Source organism: Malurus melanocephalus, unplaced genomic scaffold (genome assembly GCF_030028575.1).
Source record: "Malurus melanocephalus ecotype Western Australia unplaced genomic scaffold, MMel_1.1 scaffold_91, whole genome shotgun sequence".
Classification (NCBI taxonomy): Eukaryota; Metazoa; Chordata; class Aves; order Passeriformes; family Maluridae; genus Malurus; species Malurus melanocephalus.
This window is the reverse complement of record NW_026623323.1, coordinates 161,602-173,070: the sequence shown is the minus strand read 5'-3', so window position 1 is coordinate 173,070 and position 11,469 is coordinate 161,602. Positions and strand designations below refer to the sequence as shown.

Here is an 11,469-nt window from a genome sequence, read left to right as displayed (position 1 = left end):
GGGACCCGAGGGCGCGGAGCGGCCCTGCCCGAGGAGGCGACAGCGGCCCGCGCCGTCCGGCGGTGAGTGCGGGGCGGCCGCGCCGCTACCCCCGCGCTGTGCCTCCGCCCTCCCATCGGGGGCTCTTTGCCGGCGGAGAGCGGCCGCTGCCCTCCTCCCTGAGCCGCCGCCCTGCGCCGGGGCGGGGGTCGCCGCTCGGCCGGGGATGCTGCGGCAGCGGCGGCCGCGCGGGCCGCGGGAGGCCGGGGGAGGGCGGCCGGGCGGGTGGAGCGGCCTCCTGCGCGTTCCTGGCGGGCGCAGCGCTCACCTCCGCGCCGGCTGAATGTCACGGGCGAGCCGCCCGCGTTGCCACGGGCTCGGGGCAGCCCGGCACGGTGGGCCCGGCAACGGGAGCGCCCCGGTGCCCGCTCTGCGGTGCTTTGTGCGTCCTTTATTTAATTMGGTGTTCGGGGAGGCGCGCCTGCAGGTGCGTTGGGAGCAGCTGCTGCGAGCCCCGGTCGCAGAGGTCTTRTAGCGTGATGTTTCGTATCTCGAGGGCTGGTATCCGAAAAGGGGAAGAAGCAAAAGCACCCAGTATGTGTTTGTTCAAAGACAACAGTTTAAAAAAATGTAGTAACGGTAGGAAAGAATTATAATAGTGGCATTTCTAGTTTAGCAGTGATCTGTTGAGATTTATGCCAAGGGTATATTCTGTACGTTGTCGTGATTTCGGTTTAATGACACTGAGATTTTGCTTTCGTCACCCAGAGCCTGCTGTCAAATGTACTTTGGCACACAATGAAACGTAGGCAACCTCAGCCTTTAACTTTGAGCTGGAGGAGGTCGAGCTGTTTGTCTTCAGTTTAACAGAGCAAAACTGCATGGGAACTTTATGCTGTAGCAGAGCGTTAGTGTCCAGGCCAGACAACAAGTTAAGGTAAGGATTGTCGATCTGGTACTCTGTCTGGTATGTTGTGTAAAGATGTAAAGCACTTCTCAGGGGAATTGGTGCAACTTGCAGGGTTAGTACTTCATGTTTATAGCAGGTTTGTTCTTGGTGTCTGTGGGCTTTGAATTGGTGCAGAATAGAATTTTTTGTTACGAAATTATTAAAAGTGAAATGAAGTTGGATCTGAGTTCTCATTTTGTTACATGTTTGTAATTAAGAACTACTTCACATACTCAGGGAAACTTCAGTAAATTTCTCTCTTGCAGAGAAATATACAGAACTCTGTTTAGTGTGAGGCAGTAAATATTTACATTGTTTGCTGATAGTGAAATTGGCTAGATTTTTTTCTCATTTTGTAATGATCACATAACTAAATTCTGGGGCCTATTTTGAATTACATGCCTCCAAGTTGAAGAGGTGATGGCCTAACAAATGGAACATGAGAAATAACCAGCTACCTAAATGTCAACCAAGGATCTATGTGAATATACTACTTAGAGTAGAAAAGGTATTTTTAAGGTCAAGGTTTAATTTTTACTCAGGGATAGTGCTTTTCATTATAGAAATATCAATATTTGGGCTCCAAAAACTGCCCAGTRTTGTCTTTTAACTGTAAAGCTGTTGAAACCATAGAAATAGTCTCAATTAAAATAGTGATCTCATTTAATGTATTGTTATACTAATGAGTAATCCTGTTTAATGGAACTGTTCATGTAAAAGCTCATTGGRGTAAAATCCATTACTTTTGGACCTGATCATCCTTTAAGAGGGATTGGTTATTTGGAATAAACCAGTTAGTAGGAGATGTTGGCACGGGATCTCTGGATAAAAAGCCATCATGCCATCAATCTGGAGATGAACTACTACTTGCCTGAAATTGTTCCAAAGTGTGGATCTCTCAGAATTAAGAAGGGATGAAGGAATTTAAGATTACAGAAAGTAATGTGATAAAATATATGTAACAGCAGTGGTTGTGTTCTCTTTTAGCCACCATTCGCTGTAAACAGCAGCACCATCTTCTTAATTAGAAGCTTTCAGGCAGGGTTAAGTTCCATGCCAACAGGGATGCTAAGGAGATCAAAATACTAATGGTGCTTTTGATAATTAGGTTTAAAATCCTGTATTGTGTTTCAATTGGAGCAATAAAAACAGATTATGTAAATCCCTGGATACCTGCACACATTTATGTTACAGTAAAATCCCAACAGCATTAAATAATWCCCCTCAAGATGAAGTTTGACTTGTCAGGAAGGGTCTTTGCATTTTTTCATAGCTCTGGGACACACAGGCGAGCTCACACTTAAACTGCTACCAAGTTGGAAGAAATTCTGAGAATGTTGTCTCCCCCTTCATCCARAGTAACTGGATTTGCAGAGATCTGGACTTTGCTCAGTAGCCCTTCTCTGTTCTAAAAGGAGGATTCAGCTATTGCAGTTCTGCTGACAGTATCCTATAGGAATTGAAGAAAGTCTCCTCAGAGTGGTGGTTTTTGCTTATCCAGGGTCACATGAGGAACTGGTGTCACAAGTTGTTGCTAAAATGTGTTTTTCACTGCGGATTGTTGGGTTTTTCATGAGCACTTAGTCTGTGCTGAGTTGAGGTCCTGCTCTGCAGAGTGCATTTTAATGGTCTTTATTGAAGAAGTACTGGCAATGCTGGCAATGTTCTCRCTGCAAGGAGGCTTGGCTTCTTAGCCAGAGGAAATGGATGATAAGGATTTACTTTGATGAGGTAGCTGAAAATCTCATGGATCAGGAATAACCCTTAAATTCAAATAATTTCTGCATTTATTCCCTGAAGCCAAAGAACTTCTGTGCTTTTAGGCTAATCAGCCCAGATGGCTTGTGACACACACAGTGCAAGGGAAGTATCCAGGGAGAACTGAATGTCCCAGCTTCTCTTGACTCAATAATACCATGTCTGCTTTAAGCTGGAGATTTGAAAAAATTTCTTTTAGATAGGAGCAGGGTTTATCACTACAATGTGGGTTTGGATGATAGTTCAAATCAGATTCTTTTTGTAAGTTGTTTTAAAGATTTGCTTTACTTGAATGCAATTTTTTCTGATCTAATATGTCAAAATTATTACATAGCCATGATGATACATGKTTTTGATGAATTGAGGGATGCTATGGCTTTTGAGTAACCTTCATCTCAGTAAGGCAAACTTGCATAGGTAGAAACTTGGCAAGGCCCAGGCTGCTGCTGTTGGTAGCAGACTTGAGGAGRGAAGCACAATCTGTCAACCTGCATTGCCTTGCCCATCAGCAAACAGAGTTGAAAACAGAAAAAACAAAAATCTCTGTGTAAGTATTTTAATCATGAAAGCTTTCTGAAATGGTGTTTTGTATAAATATAGCTTCATTATGACTACATTGAGATCTTGATTAAACAAAACAAACGTTATGTATCACCTTCCTGTAAATTTGAGTAAAATAAAACATAAATTACTAACTCTGAAACTGATCCCGTGACAAACTGTCACTGGTAACTGAAGTTACATCTCRGTTTCTTGGAGAATCTTTTTTTTTTCCCTTTCAGTTGCAAACCTCTGGGGATATAACAAATATCTGTGTCTTCCACCTTGTAGCAAACTGACCTTGATAAGTACATTCTGATATAGCTGTTGGTGTATCAGAAAACTGGTAGGAAACAAAACACGTGGTAAAATCCTGGAGGCTGCCAGTCTGTTGTTGAAAACACGTTGGTATTTGTTATGCTGTGGCATACTTGCAGAGTTGTTTGGTACTCAAAGATTTTTAGAGAGTTTGGATTTGTGACTGGGAACTGATTTATCGCAGTGGAGCTGCAGACAAAAGCTGTATTGAGTCCAGCCCTAATGAAATGAAACTSAATAGCAAGAAAGTGATACTTCGAAGATGTGGTTTACAAATGAGCAAGTTTCAGCTGATCTGTAATACACCATTGTATGTCTGCAGTGTTTTTGAATAAGGGTGGTTGTTAGAAAGAAGCCAAACGTCAAATGATACAGTATCTTGTTGAAAGTACATAAACATGAAACAAACTGGTRTGTTTGGTAGCAAGGAGAGCAGAAATCAATGGCCCCTTGCTGCAATGAAGGGAGTTTACAGGTAGTTTTACCAGTTTTCCTTGGGAATATATGCAAAACAATAAAATATCCTTGAAAGAATTGTTATTGAGGCTCTGGAACTCCTTGCTTAAGGCAGTCATGGATAGAAAAAGTTTGGGAGCTCAAGGACAGGTTTCACAAAATAGTGGACAAGAGATCTGTGATCTAAACAAACTGCATCACATTTAAGAAATTCTATGAATTGAAAGCAGTTGGAAGTTGAGGAAGTCAGATTCTGTGTTTGCCCTGATAATCCCTTCCCTGCTGCATTTTTATTTTAAGGCAACCACAGGAGATAATGGAATTTTTGTATTCCTCCTCTCTAAAATAAAATTGACTGGTGGAACTATATGGAGAATTAAACTGGGCATTGAAGTGCCATGATCCAAATACAGTGAAATACCATGATTTATATAGTATTTCCAACTTATCCAGGATTCACTGTCTGTCTTTGATGATAGCAATGTTAAAGATTTTCTTTGTCAGTCCTTTTACTAGTATGTTTTGTTTTTTTTTTAATCCAGCAGTGGCTGACTTAGCAATATGATTTACTTTTTTGATATGCAGCAATGTGCTGACATGTTCTTGTCTCAAGATCACGATCTTCTGTGAAAAACTGAACTGTGTTGAAATAGCATTTGCAGTATGTAGGAAAGAAAATCTCAGAACTACTTTTTTTTCTATCTTCTTTCTGCTTCATCTTGTCTAATCTTGCTCAGTTATCACATGTGAACCTCTTCAGGCTTATGGAAGATATCCCAGTACCAGTGAGTCTATGAATTACATGCAGTCTCTTCCATTATCTCTCCTTAGAATTCTTACTCAGGCAGCAGGAGAAAGAGTGAGTGTATGTGGCTGAAGGGGCGAAAAAACAACTTACATATTGGTGGAAAGCACAGCCTCACTGAAGATTTAAACCCATGGAAATTCTTAATCTTATGATACCCACAYAGCTAAACTGTTCATCAGCAGTTGAGACAGGAAGTATTGTTTCTGCTATTAGTCATTATTTAATCATTACAAAATACATATTGAAGAATATCTGTTTGTAGCACTGTAAGGGTGTTTTAGCTCAAGACAGCTCACTGTTTTTTCATGGAGAACATTCATCAGTTGAATAAACAAACCAGAGGAGTAGGATGGACAACATGGCAGTCTAAAAAGGGATATTTCCAGTTATAATTAGTTGTATACCAAGTTTCACTTGTCTTCCAGACTGCCTGTTCTTATCAGTAAGAAAATACTRCTCCATGTAACATTCATTGCTTTTAGAAGTAGAATTACTACTAACATGCATTACTGTGTAAGAAGTAGAAAACAGTAACTGGTAACCAACTCCTGGAGTTTATTGCTYATCAGTGTGAAGTAAATCTTTCCTAGAAGAATTAGAGATAGGAATGGTGTGTTTGAATCACTTGATAAGGAAAAAGGGTTACTCCTTTGTTTTTAAGTGAAAGGTTTGCCAGAGAAGAGCAGGTAATTCCTACTGGTTTTGCAGTAGGACATTGCTTTTGAGACAGATGCAATCTTTCTAAATTTATTCTTACAAAACAGATTAAATTACCAATGTGAAATGCTGTTGCTGAAGGACTAATACCATCAGCAAAAGCAGTGGCCTCTTTGTGTCAGTTGCTTTGATGCTGACATAATCACATTTTTTTTAAGGAGAGATTGAGATCTGGCATTTCGCTGGTGGAAAGGTTCAATTCTTAACTGCAAGTGATTGATTTTTTTCAGTAATTTTAGCCACATCATAAAATTTAATTTGCCTTTATAATGTAAGCAGTGATGCCACCTTTAAAACKCTTCAGAAAGGCAAGTTTCTGATTATTTGCTTCCTTACTAGTCATGTAAGGATACTAAAACTTTACTGTTTGAGAAACCTTGGAAAAAAGACTGATGGGAAAGAGGAGAGTCTTTCCAAAATTTGTGTACTCTTATAAGCATATAGAAAATTATGACTAATCTTCCAGGACAGAAATCTTGCTAAATGCAAGGAAGTGTTAGGGCAGCATAGGAATCTAGATATCAATATACACTTTATAGTCACAGCATATTTGTTAGGGGTTGTTTTTGGGAGGGCTTGGGGGGTGGTGCTGGTGAATGATTAACAGATTTTGGCTTCTTTGTGGTRGGGCATTAGAACTGTAAGGCAGGCAGACAGCGTCTGTCTTTTCTTACTTCGGTTTTTCCCCTTTCTGTTTGTTATCCCTGCAAATTTGGTAACAATTTCAAGTATCATAAAAGAGAGAAGCAAGTAAAGGCTCTTTCTTTTTCCAACAAAGATGTGGAAAACAATGCATCTTTTATAGTTTAAGAGCTATTGAGCAACCCTARTGAAGAAGCTTGACTTGCTCACTGAGGTTGAATCTCTTGGATTGGTTGAGTTCGCAGAGGCTGTTCCTTGCATAAAGTAACAAGTGAAGTAATCCACRTAATTGAATTCCATCTATCAGGAGTGTTTCAGCATTGGAGCCAGATATATTGGTCATGATTATGTTAATTGCTTCTGATATATTGCAGTGTATCCCCTCCCACCTCTTGCAGTGTTCTTGCACACTTAATGCAGTGCTTTTATCATCGGGYCCTTGTGTTCTTGGGCTGTCCAGTGAAAGCCACTGTGTTCTGGGTCATATGTTTTGGAGCTGGTTATGCAGGAACTGCCTGGTGTTTGTGTCTGCTGGTACAGACTCRACATTGCTTGTCCAGGTTTAACAAGATCTGCTGAAGAAAGGAATTGATGACTTTATCCAAGAGGATGCATSAGATGAATCACAGCTTCAGAGAGGAGTTGTGTCTCTGCACTGCTTTATTCCAATTTCTAGCTGATCTCTGTCCCTGACAACAGTCGGGCTGTTAACACTAATGCAGGAAAGAGTAACTGTTTTTGCATTTCATATTTCATTTATGAACAATCCATACTAATCTGCATTAACACTTAAGAGGAATGTGAAATTGCACYGTCAAGTGTTGCTTCCTTTTCACAGATCCTGATACTCACTTTTAGTGGGCGTAATACAGGGAGTACCCCCAGTCATCCTCTTTAATCCTCTTTTTTTTTTGTGCTGAAGCTGTTCCTAAACATCTGGACCTTGACTGACTTTCACATACTGTTTGTATAAAAATGTTAAAAATAAGGGCAGCTTTACTTGTTTGAGAAACAGGTGTTTAGCAAAGGTCTTTCTTGTAGGTAAAATTTTCATGACACTTTTTCAATAAATCTATTTATGATAACTTAGGATAACTCATAATGAGTTATGAGTTATGGGCTTATGATAACTCATACTCTGTTTTGTTTCGATGTTTTGGTAAGATTTTATGTAAAAATTGGGGGTTAAAATGTATAGTTTCTATTTTACTAATGTGAAAAGCACAAGTGGGCAAACAATTGCAAAGCATCCATGCCTGGGCAGATAGGACTTAGCCTTTTTTTTTTTGCTTCCTTGAGGTGCCCGATACTCTGTGTCAATAGCATTARTGGCAGAGTGAATTGAGTGTGGCCCTGAGGGATGTGAAGGGAGCTTTGGGTTCTGGAAGTATTGTGGTAGTTTTCTTCTGCTAAATAGACCTGCATTTCCCTATTTCTTTTTCTGCACTAAGTGCTTATGTCCTCTTGCTTTATCAAACATTAAGAATTCTGAAGAATAACAGCAGTGCTTTTAGAGATGGCAAAGGATGTCACATTTTCTGCTGTATTGACTCAAGATATTGCTCAATGGTAGAAATACTGAAACTCCAATCTCTTTCTGATGCATTTCTTGCTTTCTTCTCCCTTTATCTCTATTCATTATCGTGTTCTGCTCATGTTTTTTGACCTAGTGTGTTTTGACAGTTGAATTTTGCACAGAAGCAGCTTTTGTAACTGGTTTGCTTGGTGTTTGATAAATCAACCCTTACAAGTGGGTAGAACCTCTTAAGTTTGAGGGAGGAAGAACAGAAAAGGATTTATCTCTAAGCTGCCTTGAGATCTGAAAACAGAATCTCACAACTTGGGTTACAGAAAAGCAAGGTGATTTCAGAGAAATAGAACAATAGTCACTCACTGTCTGGAATTTCTTGGTAGACKTCCTGACTGTGGTACCTTSAGGAGGCAGAGTGTCAAGGAAGCTKATGTTAATCATGGCAGYTGGGATATAGRAAAGGGAGCAAGTCTAAAATTCATGGATGCCTTCATAAAGCATTGGGARTTGATTCAAGAACAGGTGTTTTGAGGAAACTGAAGACTGGAGAAGGAAGGCAGGCTTGGAGGATTTTATTGCAGAGCTGGTAAATACTACTGGATCTTGGAGTGGAGAGAAGGTGGTGCTTTTGACTGAAYTGAAACCAGTCTGTGCATGGTAAACAACACAAAATATGTGACTGTTGTAAATGCTCAAAGTTCAGTCTTGKAGCCATCAGAATTTCTAGTTGCATTCTGATTCATTTTATTTCATACAGCATGCACAATTTCCTAAGGATTCATGATCTTTATTTCCCCAGGGCTTGTCATGCGCAGAGCAGGTGTTTGCCAGCTGTATCTCTTGCCAGTTTCTTCCATTCTGTTAAGCTTCCGTGGGCCTCTTAAAGCTTAAAAATGACTTGCAGCCATGCTACCTATCTTTCAATGTTCTTAAGAGTGTGCTAAAGAAGCCTTTTGCAACTTGTGAATCAGGGGCCTCCCAGATTTTTCCATTCAATACCTCCCTGCACTGGTGGAATATAACATAACTGCTCTAATGCATTTTTAACTGCATCTTTTAAGAAAAGAAATTATGCTTGTGAGTGGTGTGAAGATAGTGATGAGAAGACCTACATGCTATTTGTCTTGAGTAGAAAAACAAATAAATAAACAGAAGCTGTGGTGTTAAAACCCCGAGGTATAGAGGTGGTTTTATAAGCTGTGCACGGGACAGAGTTGAAATACACGTGCACTAGAATCCCTGTGAATGAAACACAGATCTGAAACTGCTGGCATGGCAATAGATCGGCAGAGGGAAATTGCTCTGGCCTGTCATCAGTCTGTCAGATGCGTTTCATCCATCAGCTGAGTATTCCACACTGCTCTGACAAGAGAAGGGGAATTAGGTCCCACTCAGGAATCGGGAACTGGAAAATGCTGTTTGCTTCCCGGTGGCAGGGATCATAGGGATTGCAGATTTTAAGGTGCTTAAGCTTTCCAATATATGCATCTTTAAGCTGTCCTCTGTAGGACTGAGTCTCAGTTGTGAAACAGGACTTTGCTGAGAAGCTAATAATGTACAGGAAACTGCCTTCCTGTTGGTGGGAAAACAAACTGTGAATGCAATTAGAGTAAATATTGTGCTTGCCAATTGAAACTAACAGTGCAGGATTTTGTCGAGGTGTAAATAATCCTGTAGAGAAAGTACCAAAGAGGGAGAGAATTAATATCCTTTTGCTTATCACTAGGATCTTGACTATCCTTGAAGGTAAGGATGTAGCAGCTTTCCAGTTAATTCAGATTATACTTCAGAGTGGGTCTGTGGATTTTAACTCCTTTTCCCTGGATCATTATATAAGGCTAGGCTCTTTATAATTAGCTTAATTCCCGATTAGACTTGTGTGCACTAGATAATGTATTTCCCAAGGCAAAGAATTTAAAACTTGTTTGCCCAAATGTCAGTTTTAAAAAAATCCATAGATTGCTTAAGTCTAAAAATACTTTGAATTTCTTTATAGTACAGCAGGCTAAAATTTAAACTGTATTGAACATGAATCTTCTGGGATGCTGAAATCATACTCTTAACTTGTTGCTACACTTCTGCTTGATAAGGGAATTCCATTGTTAGGCTAGTATCATCTTTACTAGTAAACATATGTAAATATTAAGGATATTTTAGAGAACTTAATAAGAAAATTACTCATTTTTTTGGAAAAAACCCTGCCAGACATGATGCTGTTAAACTTTAGTGGGTTTTTTTTTGATGACATTGTATTTCAATGAAACAAATGTAACCTGGACTTAAGAAGGTGACATAGTAATTATAATTAAGTAGCTAATAAAATAGAGACAAGTATTGTTTGTCTTTTAATATAATTATCTCAAGTGTTCTAAGCTATCAGTATAGTTTTCTTAAAGATAATGTATTGTCTTTGCCTAATCAAGGATAAACTACCAAGAGCCCTTCCTAGAGAACTGAAGGGTCTCCTTTTCAAGTTTAATTTGCAGCACTTGGTAGAAGATTAAAGTAATCTAATTAAATGGCCTCATTTAAATTTTRCAGTCACCTAAGAGATGGCAGGCAGATGTGAAAAGGGAATTATCCATAAAGCATGAAAGTTAAATTAGCAGCTTTTTAATTTAACTTTTTCAATTTGGACGATTTTACTTCACAAGACTTGCCTTTTCTTTMGAGTTGGGTTATCTTCTGAGGGATCTGCAGTATGATGCTTGCTGGGAATGAATTCATCAGGATATTAAAGGCCATTTTATATTCATGGCGTTATTAAAAGGAAAGTTGTAGTTTATTGTATGTAGTTGACATGGAGTAAATATCTTTGATGTTGACATTAAAGCATGATGATATTTTCCTGTGCAAGGGATTCAGGCACACTGTCGGCAAGAAGTCTAACAGTAGACACTTCAATCCACATGCAGGCAGGTATCATGTACGGTGAATTAAATGTTCTGCTGTTCCCAGGAGGGAAATACTTGTGCCCTTTGTACACCTGGGTGAGGGTTATGTCTCTGGTGTGCAGGAATTCACTGAGTTTTGGAAAAGTCAGGATGTCAAAATGAAAATGTGCATACCAGTCGTAAAATGTGGATTCTGATGTTTTCACAGGTTAGGAGCCCCTAAATGCCCTGTGTCCAGCACCTTTCTCTTTCTGTCTTTGTAATGTAGATCTGCTTCCAGAGGTAGTGCTCTGGGGCATCCTATTCACTGACAAAATCCTAGGGACATTTCAGTTTGCATGGATTTAATGCCCCTTCAAGTTTGTCTACAGTACTTCTTAGTGAGCTCTTCCAACTTGGGGAATGACTCACTTTAAGATAAAGCTTGCTATGGTTGCACAAGATACTTTCTGTACTTTGAATAAGTAGAACTTTTGAATTCACTTACTGACACTGACCTTATGCAACTGTTGCACTGAGCTTCAGGTCTTGTATGTGAATAAGATGATTTCCAAAGCAGACTACAGTTTCCATACAAAGAATGTTGATTTTGTGATATCAGTAGGGTCTGGGGAAAAAATGTTGTGGCAGGATGCGTGATGAGTGATTATTTCCTATACTTTAGACATTGGAGAAACTGAAAAAAATCTCAAAAAATTAGCTTTTAGTCACATTTTACATTAACATTCTTGCAGGTTTACTTTCTGACCATGGGTTTGTGTTACATTTGTAGCTGTTTTTTAAATTAAATCTTAACTTTCTAACTTAATAATTGTAACACAGTTGAAAAGTTAAGTTTTTTTCTCAAAATGGGTAAATATTAAAAAAAAAAAAAAAA

The 11,469-nt window shown here is 39.4% G+C and overlaps 1 protein-coding gene across 1 annotated transcript in view; it reads left to right on the top strand.

Annotated features, from left to right (window-relative positions):
• CCSER2 (coiled-coil serine rich protein 2) overlaps positions 1–11,469 on the top strand; it is a 60,788-nt gene continuing 49,319 nt past the window's right edge. Inside the window, exons 1-2 of the mRNA XM_057368370.1 lie at positions 1–62; positions 748–916. The gene's annotated coding sequence lies outside the window, so the exon portion shown is untranslated. The remainder of the gene's footprint in view (positions 63–747; positions 917–11,469) is intronic.